This window comes from Chlorocebus sabaeus, chromosome 5 (genome assembly GCF_047675955.1).
Source record: "Chlorocebus sabaeus isolate Y175 chromosome 5, mChlSab1.0.hap1, whole genome shotgun sequence".
NCBI lineage: Eukaryota > Metazoa > Chordata > Mammalia > Primates > Cercopithecidae > Chlorocebus > Chlorocebus sabaeus.
In genome coordinates this window covers 59,529,880-59,543,489 of record NC_132908.1, presented here as the reverse complement: position 1 = coordinate 59,543,489, position 13,610 = coordinate 59,529,880, and positions in this window count along the sequence as shown.

Below are 13,610 nucleotides of genomic sequence, written 5' to 3'. Positions count from 1 at the left end.
AGGGTATGGTGCAGTCATAGCTCACCGCAGCCTTGAACTCTTGGGATCAAGCAATCCTCCTGCCTCAGAGTCCTGAGTAGCTGGGATTACAGGTGTGTGACACTGTGTCCAGCTAATTTTTTTTTTTTTTTTGGTACAGATGGGAGTCTCATTATGTTGCCTGAGCTGGTCTTGAGTTCCTGGCCTCAAGTGATCCTACTGCTTGGCCTCCCAAAGCTCTAGAATTGCAGGAGTGAGCCACCACACCTGGTCTATTAACTAACATTATTAACATAGTATTGTTACTTGAGTGTTCCCTATCACTCCTGTCTCATGATATTAGCTTACTCATTGGTTTTACTCCCTTAGGGCTCTTGCTTATTTCCTTCCCCCTTGTGTCTCTCTGCTTCTTTGGATGTTCCGCATCTCTCATAATGATTTGTATTCTAATTCCTAAAGAAATGGAATATGATAGGATTGGCTAATCACTACCCTACATAAACTGTCTCATTAGAGCAGACTGCTTTACTTCTGTAAAACTACATCAGATCCTCAGGTGTCAATCACAGGATAATCAGCTCCCACTAGAATTATATTGCTTTATGGTAAGATTTAGGTGCATAAAGTCAGCAGAAGATGTGTTCTGCCACAGACAGTTTGAGCTTTGATGCTTATCCAGAATATTCTGTCTCCCTTTGCTTTTGCTCTGTGGGGCACACTGCAATTAATGTTCTCTCCTGATGGAAATCAGAAGGAGCCAAAGACCTCTGTTACATTTCAAACCTAACATCAAATAGAAAATTAATAACATAAAAAGAAAAACACGTTATGTCACCTAGATACTACATTTCTAAAGCAAGAAGTGAGATACATATATTTGCAGATTAGTGATTAAATTTATCCCATATAGTATTTTAATCTGGAGTAGAGATGGCGGGGATGGTGATTTTATGTATCAGAAATGTTGATGTATTTAGCTTGTCTAAAACAGTGTGGATGACTGTGATGATAAAACAGAGATATGCCTAATTTCTCTTTACAAACTGAGAAGGCATTTGTCAAATCTCCTTTTACACATTGGCGTTGTATAATCTCAATCTAGCCCAGAAATTAAATGCAACTCCTAACCAAATCTCACTGCCTGCCCCCTCACGGATGCCGTGAACATAGAGTTCTGTGTCTCATACTTCTCAATCTGCAGCTTCTTGAATAACTTTCAAGGTTTCGTGACAAAGAGTTGTGTCTTTTATCACTCTCTAGCAGCTCTGAGAGTACTCAGTTGGTTTTTGTTTGTGTTTTTGTTTGTTTTTTGGATTTTTTTTTTTTTTTTTTTGGTTTTTTTGTTTGTTTTGCTCTGCTTATACTCAAAGGAATTGCCTTACCAGTGTTATATATTGGAAACAAAATGTGTGTGATTGTTAATATTAAACAGGGATAAAGCTATATGATTCTGTTAAAAGTATTTTTAAAGTAATCGTACATATTTGGAGGGTACAAATGCAGGCTTCCCACATGTGAAGTGTTGAAGTCTGGGCTTTTAGTGTACCCATCACCTAACTAGTGAACATTCACCCAGTGAATAATTATTCTTAAAGTGGCTCCAACAAAAAGTGATTTTCTGATTTAACAAAAAGTCTGATGGTTTGAATTCTAAATTAAAACTCCATTTATGTTTGCTTAACAGAGACATAGAGTATTACATGAATGAATTAACAAATAATAATAATAATAATAAATAAACGCAGATAACTGAATCACACAAGCCTGAATACAAACTTTAATAATTATATTTATCACCTACGTGACCTTTGGAGTGATTTTTACGGACATTTTCCTCATTTGTAAAATTGTGTTTAAAATACTTCTTTCAAAAAGTTACTGAACGAAATAAAATGTTGCATGAAATACTGTGGCCTGGCTAATTATAGATTCTCAAGAACAAAGAATCAAAGTGATATGTTCATTATTTTGCTAGTTTGAGGTCTGGGGTGTTTTTTGTTTTTTTGGTCTGCTTTAGTTATGTGGTTTCAATACCACTTTTTTTTTTTCCTGAAGGATCAAATCTTACAAATTACTCCTCAGTTTTGAATTGCTGATGGCAACTGAGAGGTTTGCTGATTTATGGGCTGGTTTTCTTGGCCTTCCCTCTTGTATTTCATAGTAATAACATGACTCTGGAAGTTCATGTTCAAAGCTAAAAACTTTGAGGATATGTAGTGATATCAGCCGCATGTTACCCACTTTTAGGAAAAGAAAATGGCTTTCTTGAAACCCCAACTGATTTTGGCTTACATCTCATTGATAAGGACTGTGTCTTGTGGCTTCTTCCTTATCGACAAGAGAAACTGAGGAAGTCAGAATCTCTGCTGGAGCTTAGTATGTCATATTCTTGAATCAGATAGGTTTCTGTTTTCAAGAATGTAAATAATAATGGTCGGTGAGTATACAATTAACAATATCTGCTATGTTATGGTGGAAATGTGTGTAAGAATAACTCAGTTTTGGCAAAAGTTTACTGCATAATAAATGCTCAAATTTTCAATTGCAACTGAAAACATGCTAGAACTTCAGAGAAGGAGTTCATTTGTGATGCCCGAACCATACAATGAAAATTGTGTTTAAAACGTCAGGCTTATACAAATCTATACAGGTGATAAAAATGTCTAGACGTTGTGTGTGTTTGTGTGTGTACGGGAGTGCCAGTGTTCATCAATTGGTAGAAGTTGCATGGATCAATGCATTAATGAGTGTCCTGAATCTCTCTTTGAGCTCAGGGAGAAAGGATGTTGCCATTCATTATCAATAGCAGTCATTGGTGGAGGAGTAATGAGGGATAGATGTGTGCACTGTGTCTATGTAATTGAAGGATTATTTTTTTTTTTCTTTTTACCTGTCAGGTAACTAGAACTCTATTGGCAATGCACTAACTCAACTCTTACTGCAATTTCACTATCCAAGTACCACTGTAAAGAATATATTGCATCACAACACAACATAGGACAATGCAATACTGCAATTATCTTGCTCTGGATTGATCTCTTTGATTTTGAAAATACTGAACATTTTCTCCTCAGGCAAAGATTCAAGGAAAACTACTATTTTCCTGCTTGCGGAACTGATAGCAAAGGACAAGAGAAGCATCTAGTAACCTTAATAGAAAATTTGCAATGCATAGCTTTGAAAATGGTTTGGGAACCCTGGAAATACCTTGGAACTTTAAGGAATGCTGAGAAAGAAGGAACTAGTGTAGGAACTTGACTAATGACCGTTCTCGAATATTTTGGCTCAAACTTCTACTTTAAAATATGAAAAGATGCTAACCAAATGCTCTTATCTTTGTTCTGTTGATATTGCAGCTCCCAAGCCCTATTCTCTGATGTTAGTTTCACTCGGTCTGTTCACTGAAATTTGCCATCATCTCTGAAACAAGTGCCTCCTGCATTCCTCGCAGGAATGCTGCAAAACAGCCACAAAGCCTGAATCTTTTATGCTGCTGCTATTGTCTTCAATTTGAAGATACCAACATTTATTTAGTACTCAAGGTTTGCTAGGCTCTGTGCAACACATTTTATAAAGCCTTGCAGGTCTTCAAGCATGAATCTGAATCAAGAACTCTGTGAATCCAAAGCATGTGCTCTTTCTGTTTGACATGAGATTTCAAAACTACACCACACACACACACACACACACATACACACACACTCTCACACAAAATTTTATAACTATTTACATCTAGGTCTTATTCTCATCTTATTTTGAAACTTCTTTATGACAGAGAACAGCTCTATTCATGTTCTCATGTCCTAAAATGCCTAAAAACATGCTCCAAAAACTATCAGTCTTAAAAAATAATTCAATTTGAATGTATTCCAATATGTAATGTAAAAGATCCAAACTCTATTTGGTTACGTGAGTATGTTTTGTTTGTAAAAATATATGGTATTATGTCCTTAGGAGGGTGTGTGTGTGTGTGTGTGTGTGTGTGTGTGTGTGTATTATACTTATTAAACATAAACAAATCACTTTAAAGGTATTCACTTTCTGAAGTGACTAACAATAATAAAACACACAATGCAAAAGAGACAAATTTCAGATTAAGAAACAAACTTGATTACCTACAATGACATATATAAAGAAAAATGACATTAACTGTAGTCTTCTTAAAATAACAGGCTATAAAGCATAACCAAATCTGTACAGTTAGGGGAAATTCACATTCTACAAAAACTATTGGAGTTGTTTTGCCATAAATATCTGTGAATATCTTTAGTAAGACTAATGTAAATATGTCAATGTATCTATTTTCGATTGATATGCCACCTACTGCCTTGGAGAATTTAAGACCGTTTACAATGTTAATAATTCATCTCTGAGAATCCTAATTGTACTTAGTTTACACTTTAATCAGCAGATTTCAGTTTTTTACCATGACCCAGAGTAAAACAAATTTACAACTAAACTCAACACACATGCAAACAGCAAAAACAAATATATTCCAAAAATAATGGCGAACACTATGTGATGCACTGCTTTTTTTTTTTTCTCATCGAATCTATGTGTTTTACTTCTCTTTTTTCTTTAATTATTTTCTTTGTTTTGGAAGATTGCTGATCCAAACCACAAAACTGATTTTATGGCACACATAATCAAGGGTGAGCAAACATTTTTCTGTAAACAGATAATAAATATTATAAGCTTTGCATGCCATAGAATTGTGTGTGTGTGTGTGTGTATCTGTGTGATGTTTGTCACAACTGCTCAACTTTGCTTCAACTATTCAACTCTGCTATTGTAGTGTGAAAGTAGCCATAAGTCATATGTGACTAAATGGGCATGTTTGTGTTCCAATAAAATTTCATTTATAGAACAGAGGGTTGCCCAGATTGGACCCACAAACTGTAGTTGTCCCAGTCAGAGATCATAGTGACTAACTGTAAGACTAATTTTGAGAAATACTGCTCTCAAATAGTTATTATCAAGCATTTTGGCCTCATGACAACTTCATACTCTTAACATTATTAAAGCAAGAAGTAAAATTTTTATGTGGGTTATATCCATCAGTATTTATCTTAATAGAAATTTATACTGAGAAATAAGTATATTTATTCATTTTTCAAATGATAATTTAATTGCATATTAATGTCAATGACATATTTATTTAAAATTGTTTTATAGAACAAAGAAATATTTATCAGTAAGAGTCATATGCTTTTATATTTTAGCATTTCTATTAACATCTGGCTTAACAAAATAGAGCTGGATTTTCACTTCTATTTTGCATTTAATCTGGTATATTTCAAAGTTATTGAAAGAGAAGAAAATAACTTTAAAAAATCTGGTATAGTACATCATTTCTCTCTTCATAGTGAATCCAGCCTATGTATTAAAAAAAGAGGTATTTTATAGACTTATCAGATAATTATGGATATCCCTTTTTGATACTACATCTGATATGTTTTGACTCCGTGTTCCTACCCCAATCTCATGTTGAATTGTAATTCCCAGTGTCAGAGGAGAGGCCTGGTGGGAGGTGATTGAATCATGGGGGCTGAATTCCCCCTTGCTGTTCTCACCATAGGGTTCTCATGAGATCTAGTTCTTAGAAAGTGTCTAGCATCTTCCCCTTTCTCTCTCTCTCCTGCTCCAGCCATGTGAAGACTGTGCCTGCTTCCTCTTTACCTTCCACCATGATTTTAAGTTTACTAAGGCCTCCGCAGCCATGCTTCCTGTACAGCCTGAGAAACCATGAGCCAATTAAACCTCTTTTCTTTATAAATTACCTAGTCTCAGGTAGTTCTTTATAGCAGTGGGAGAATAAACTAATACAACATCAAAACTTGATAAGTGATAGTTTCTTAAATGTTAATTGTAAATCACAATCTGAAAACCATACCAGTGAACTTTGCGTTCTCTGTTTTATTAAAATCCATTAGTCTTTGTTACACTTTGAATGGATCTCTTACCATTGCATGATGATTTTATAACATCATTTATTAGTCATCTGGAAAATATTGATTCATTGAGTTAAGCAGATATTGCATATGTTGACACATTTTATTTGGAAATATTCTTTCAATCATGTTTCTAATATTATCACTGATCTTGTTACCAAACAAGGCTGCTTTCCCCAATGCACAGCAAGCCAATCACTGAGTCATTGAGATTTGTGGCAGAAAAAGGATTTATTCATGAGGCAGCCCAGTGAGGAGACATGAGACCAAAGCCTCAAATCCACCTCCTCAATGAGTCTTAAGTGGGGTGACTTTAAGGATCAGACTAAGGGGGTGGGGAATTGGGTAATGAGGGGTCATCAGTTAATTGGCCGAGATGAAGGAAATTCCAGAGTCCATGGATCAGGCACTGAGTTGCAACTATTTGAGGTACTCCTCATTTCAGAAATGGGTCTATGAGGACATGGTCCTAGCAACTGAGTCTTTGACCTTTTTTTTTTTTTTTTTTTTGGTTCTTGGAGTGAGGTTTAGACTTTTGATGTCAAAAAGGTACCCATCTGACACTTGCACAAAATTAATTGAAGGGTTGATGATCTTGAGCATTCTGAGCTGGATTCAGGACTGTCTTTTGAGTCCCTGAAAACAATTTAGCCAACATCTTGTAACCTACACACAAGGGTAAGAGGCTATCTATAGGAAGACTACAGAAACTATGGTTAGGCTATATGACATTTTAAGAGTCAGGAGGACAGCTAACAATGGGTAAGCAAACAGCTGAAAGTTATAGTTAATAACTACCTAGAGGAACTTCAGTTACTGTCTCTCTAATCTGTAAGGGCTACCTGGTCACCAGTTTCAATCTCTCCAGGTAAGTCTTTAAATACTGGAAATCTATAACTCATGGTAGTTGATAACATATTCCAAAATCTAACATTTACTTGTAAGTTGTTTTTTTTCTTCGGTAACACATACAGTCAGTTGTTTACCTTGACATGACAGAATCACTTTACTCACTTTTGAGAAAAGATTTGCCAAATATCCAAGTCTGGTTAATCATAAGTGATTTAGGTATAGTAAAGAATTCGGGCCCAGCATGGTGGCTCACGGCTGTAATCCAAGCATTTTGGAGGCTGATATAGGAGGATCACTTGAGCTCAGGAATTTGAGACCAGCCTGGGCAGCATAGTGAGACCCTGTCTCTACATTAAAACAACACAGTAGAGTGTGGTGGCATGTGCCTGTAGTCCCAGCTACTCAGGATGCTGAGGTGGGAGGATCACTTGTACCTGAAAGGTCAAGGCTGCAATGAACCATGATTACACTACTGCACTCCAGAATGGATGACACAGCAAGACCCGATTTCAAAAAAAAAAAAAAAAAAGAAGTTAATCTTTCCCAAAAGAGGTTTAAAAAATTAACCTATGTCCTTAGTTTCTTGGAAGTAATTTCTAGATTTTTTAAAACATCCTGCCTGATAGGTATGTGTTTGTTCACCTGGGAGCTTTGGAAAGTGCCAAATAGTTACAACGTAATTTCGAGTGAAGGCTTTCGGCCACACCAGTAATGTGATTCATGAGCCTTGAGTCATGTCCTATCACTTGACTTTCAGATAAGTTGGAGAATGAGGTTAGCCATGGCAGGGAGCCAATCAAGTTTTCATGATCAAGCCCCAGTAAAGGCTCTGGACACCAAGGCTGTGTGAGCTTCCCTGGCTGGAAATTTCTTGTGCATATGGTCACACATCGATGCCAGGAAAGCAATGCTGTCCACAACTCCACAAAGAAAAGATAATAGAAAGCTTTTTTTGTATGGAATTTCCCTATACTCTGTTGCATGTGCCCCTTCTCTTGGCTGATTTCAATGTACATCTTTCAGTTCTCCTTAACTATAATAGCTTTCACTGAGTTTTTGGAGTTCTTCTAGTAAATTATTGAACCTAAAAGTGGTCTGGGGGAACCTTGAACTAGAAATCAGTGTAAGAAGATGGAGTGGTCTTGGGAACATTGTTTTTTCCAAACTTCACAATCGGTTAGCCATTCTTTCAAGCAACAATACTGTTCCATGACAAAGGCAGCTAGTTCAGCTCACAGACAATTGCAGAACAGTTTTGTCCCTGGGGCAATCATTACACTTCAGGATGTAGCAGAAGTGTTTTATACATCACACAATGTACTAGAAAAGACCTATGTCAAGAGTTATTCTTAAGTGACATTGGCTTTTTTTTTTTTTTTTTTTTTTTTGACAGAGTCTCACTCTGTGTCCCAGGCTGGAGTGCAGTGGCATGATCTCTGCTCACCGCAAGCTCCACCTCCCAGGTTCATGCCATTCTCCTGCCTCAGCCTCCTAAGTAGCTGACACTACAGGGGCCTGCCACCATGCCTGGCTAATTTTTTGTATTTTTCAGTAGGGACGGGGTGTCACCGTGTTAGCCAGGATGGTCTCGATTTCCTGACCTCATGATCTGCCTGCCTCGGCCTCCCAAAGTGCTGGGATTACAGGCGTGAGCCACCACGCCCGGCTGTCATTGGCTTTTTAAACTGCCTGGCTGACATTGGTTTCTTAAACTGTAATTGCATGAAAATAAAAAAAAATACAGTGACCACTACTGTAGTTTGATATTACTGGCTTGATTTTGCTAAGGCCCCAGCAGTGTTACTCACTATTATTTTTGCACCATCAGTGCAAGTATCAATGTGTAAAAAAAAAAAGAGAGACCAATGTCTTAGTTTTTTTATGAGCATAATTGTGAACTCACAGACTGCCTAAAATATTGCCAGACACATCCAACTATCTGTATAATATTTCCATAAAAGCAATTCTACATATATCGCATCTTACACATGTCTGAAGAATCCTCTACTTAATAGCCAGGATTCCATTTAGTTATAAGAGAGAAGCTTAATTGCAAGCTTAATTGGAAGTTCTTTGACTAATTTCATGTTTCTGAATTTCACTGTTGGCCTAGTTCTCTCATTGTCTTTCATTTTGATATTTTTCATTTTACAGAATTTCCTCTCCTGCCCCAAGACTTTGCACTTCTGCTTGCAGACATCCTCTTGCCTCCCACACCACCACATATTTATTCATTCACGTATAATCTCACATTTACACACATTCATTCATACGCAAACACACTTCACATACCATATTCTCTGACCCTTCCTGATTCCTCTTCATCCTTGAAGTCACTTCTTTAAATATCTCCTCCTCAAAGAGGCTTTCTGTAACTATCCTGATGCCTTTTCTTTTATTCTTTGCTGTATTCTCCATTGCCCAGCATAATATCTGATAGGTGGAATGCATAAAATCAAGTGAGCTGAAAAAAGTTAATGACTGAAGGCAAAAAAATCTGATAAATTTAATTATCAATGATCATTTTGCAACCAAGTGAAGGATTCTAAGATGGAGTATGCTACCCTCTGATGGAAGCTGTATGTCTTCACTCATCTATGCATAGACACTGACTGACACAACTGAGTATGCATTACAAACTTGTTCAATGTGTGCAAAAAGAAACATTACCTATATATTAAAGTATATTCCGCTTTATGCTTCAGCTGAGTTGAACTGTGCTTCTAGAACATTCTTCAGTGCTCCTTGATCTTCCATCTTATAGAGGTATGTTTTTCTCGATACACTTTCCCCTTTAAAATAACTTAGTATTTAGGGTTCTACCTTCTTGCTTAGACTGTAGACTTCTTAGACCTAGAGAATTAACTACTGGTTAGTTAGCAAAGTTTTTGCCTTTAATCTCTCTTTCTTGAAATGGGTGTGGGAGGGGGAAGGTGTGGGAAAGTGTGGACTGTTGGAGTGGAAGAGACAAACTAGTGAGATGGTCAAACATCAGATGTCATCAAATCTAGGAAAACAAAAGGGAAAATCAAGGGGGAGTGTCACACAGTACATAGAGATGGTGATATATGCATAGATGATTTAATCTAAGTCCCTAAATTTACAAAATTTGCAGATGAGGACACTGAGGTTGAAGAGAAAGCAAGTCCCCTACAAAGATCTAGAATCCATTTTCTTGACTCTTACGTAGGGCTAATGCTTAGTATTTACAGCCTATGTTGCACTTGCTATGTAGATTGAATTTAGACATTAATTTTATATCTTTGCTGTGAACGGTTTTTTTTTTTTTTTTTTTTTTTTTTTTCCTGAGGCCTTCAGTCTCAATCACTTTGCAATGTTGCAGATGAAGGCATCTGCTATCCATCTCCTAACCTTCCTCCTAACCTGGCTGCAGTGGAGAAATCTCTCACCATTTATACTTGGCATGTGACATAAGGATGCCTTAGGCCCTGTATTTTGCCCTATATTTTGATATAGGACAAAAGGTGGTTGGTACTCAAAGTTAGGATTCCTCTAATAGATCTCAGTTTACTCTTGGGGATCTGCTGACATTAAAATGAAATTTAAATCTCCTCTTAAAAAGCAGAAGGAGAGAAGGAAACATAACAAGTTCCAAGAATCCTGGATAAAGTTAGAAAATATTTCATCCACTCCAAATTTTATTTGCAGATAAGTCCTCCAAAGCCCCAAATTATGCAGCAGACCCTCTTCGCCCCTCCAAGACTCCATTAACTTTCAGAGTATGATCATTAACCTTCAGAGTATGATCAAAGACTCTGACTTTCTTCTGCAGAAAAAGAATTTTCCTCAAGTTCTTTTCTACTTTTTAAATCTTTAAATGCCTCTGTTAACCAGAAGAGACAGAACCCTATATTTGGGATAAGGGTATTTTAAGTTTAAATAAAACTTTTCATTCCTATCTCAAATTATTTTAGGTTGGGGGTGGTTCACCCCAGGTACCCAATATTTCTATAATATGGCTGTGGGACTCACTGCAGAACTCATAGGTAAGAACAGACCTTTTATTATAGAGGGCTTATTTCAGGAATGGGTTGAGTCAAAGGCAGCCCCTGGGGCAGGGATACAGAGTGATGGGACCTCTTCGGGCTCAGTGGGGATCTCTGCCCTTCACAAGCTGCAGACTTTCTCAGCTTCTGCGGGGAGGTAGGATTTTATTACGTTCTCTTTCAGAGACTTTCCAAATCTTTGTATTCTTTCCTGGCCATATGTAAACTGATTCTTCAAACCGGTAAGTGAGCTAGGTAAATATGGACAGAGTAGCAAGCAGAAAGTAAAGAAAAGGGGCCAAATGTCAATCCCTTACATATGAAAAATAAATTTTAAAAAATCTTTTAAGATGTTCTAAAATGTTGCTGTATTAGCAGCTCTCAAAACTGTGTAGTAATGTTAACCTATGCATGCAGAATTTATAGCATATTTCTTATGGTGCCTTCCTGCTGTACAACGGCAGGCGGAAAGAGGAGAGAGCATCTCACTTGTAAGTTTGCAGAAGGAATTATTTTTAACTTAAAAAAGTATGTTATTGATAAAATTCGAAGTTTTCTTTCATTTTATGCACTCCCCCCACGCACCCTCTGCTGTAGCCACAGACTATTTCTTCCTGTTCCCCAAACACTCCGACTCTTTCATATGCCATGATTTTGCATATTTTTTTTTTTTTTTTTTCTAACGGGGATACCCTTAAAATGAGTTCTGACTGCTCCAAAATTAAGAAGCAAATGACATGTCACTTTCTCTGTAAGGCCTTCTCAAATGACTTCAGGGAAATAGACATCCTATTTCACAAGGTTTCTACCTTGGCTACAGCACACATCTGTTCATTTTTATACCAGACATATTTCAATAAAATTGTGCCTGTTAATTTGAGTTTCCTGAGTCTAAGAACTGTATCTCCTACAGTACCTCTTTTATAGGGTTGACATTTTACTGCAAACTCAGTATATTTAAGCGCACAAGTGCATGCATACACACACACACGCACAAATACACTATGTTGAATGCATTTCAACTCCTTCACTGGATCCCCCTTGCTTTCTGTTTAGGAGACTATCACCTTTTATGAGGTTTTTATTGCATGGTAAATTTCTCTACAAAAATTGGGAGGACTCCAAAGTAATGACCAAAAAAATAAGTGATTTCCATGTTCTCCATCTCACAAAGAGCAGACTCTTACCATCTATGAAGTGTAATCATTCCATCCCAAAACCAAACTTTTTTTTTTATTACTCACAGCCTTCAGTTTCAATCCTACCTCTGGTCTTACCGGTTATAATAGCCTGGCTAATTCACTTCCCCTGTCTGACATCTAATATCTTCATTTATAAATTGAGAATTGTTGTACTTATATCACAGTGGTTCACTGAGGATTGATGGGTGCTTGATACATGGCAGTAGCAAGATGTATTGTAGCTCAGATCTTTGCCTCACATATAAACCTTGGTTTCACCAATGGGTTTTGGAATTGGACATCAACTGATGAACCCACTCATTAGTGTACCTGGAGAAAAGCAACATTCTCTGCTGCCAATCAAACAACACAGTGGTATAGTCAAAAGAACACTGGATTAGGAGTCAAAAGGTGGCTCATCTGATGTGAGGTTGTAACCAGAAAACATGAGTAGAAGGGTCTTGCACAGAGTTTTACACATAAGAGCTTTTAGGTTCTTTTAGCTTTTAGGCTTAGCTTTGAGGTCAAACCTCAAAAGTTGTATTTGTGATCTTGAGCAAATGATATCTTTTTAATGGATGTATTTTCCCAGTTGTTAAACGAGGATTACAATATGAAGTGTAGAGAAATTTTGTGGTCATTAATTAAGATTACAATAGTATTGTTTACTGAATGTTTTCTGGATATCAGGCACAGGCTTGAACACTATGCACAAATCCTTTCTTTTAATATTGCAAAAATTGTATGAGGTAGATGCTATTTACAGATGTGGAAAGTAAAGCTAGTAGGATATAAGGAAAATGTCCAAAGAAACACAATTTTTTTCTTTTTAAAACTCATACTTGCCGCTGCTTAACTGTGTCGCTTCCTTTTAAATGTAGTTTGTTAAAGAAATATTGACTCTGAGCTTATTAAGTGCAAGATATGAAAGTTATAAAAGTGAACAGGGACAAGACATCTCTGGTTTTTAATACAGACACGTGTGTGTGTATATATATAATTTTAGATAATGATAATACATTATTTTAAAAGACATAGAACAGAATGATGTGATGACCTCATAAGACAGGAATAGCCATTTTAGATATTATGGTCAAGGAAGACCTTTCTGAAAAGGTAACATTTATTGAGATCTAAAGAATGAGGACACTGTATGTTAAAGGCTCTCAAAGGTATCTGGGGCATAATTCAACAAATATATGCTGAGTTTAAGCAGAAATCAATCATGAATCAATCAGTTAGGCTGCCAATCAGTCTACCATTAAACTCGGCCTTTTCACTAATTGGCTGTGAGACCTATACAGTGATCCTTAACCCTCACTGCATCGGAGAAGTTATGAAAATCACAGATTTCCCCTGGGATTCTGGTTTTACTGGTCTAGAGTGAGGCCTCAGTCTCTTATGTTTCAAACACTCTTCAGGTGATTCTAATAAATAGCCATGGTGAAGAATCACATATAGGAAGGTGTTGTGTATCTCTTTGAGTCTCATTTTCTTCATTTGAAAAATGAAGAGAAGAACATGAATCATCTTTAGTATGTACTAGACACTTTTTACTCCAAATGTGGTCCTCCAACTGGCAGCATCAGCCTCATTTATTAGAAATTCAGATTTGAGAGTCCCACCCCAGACCTACTGAA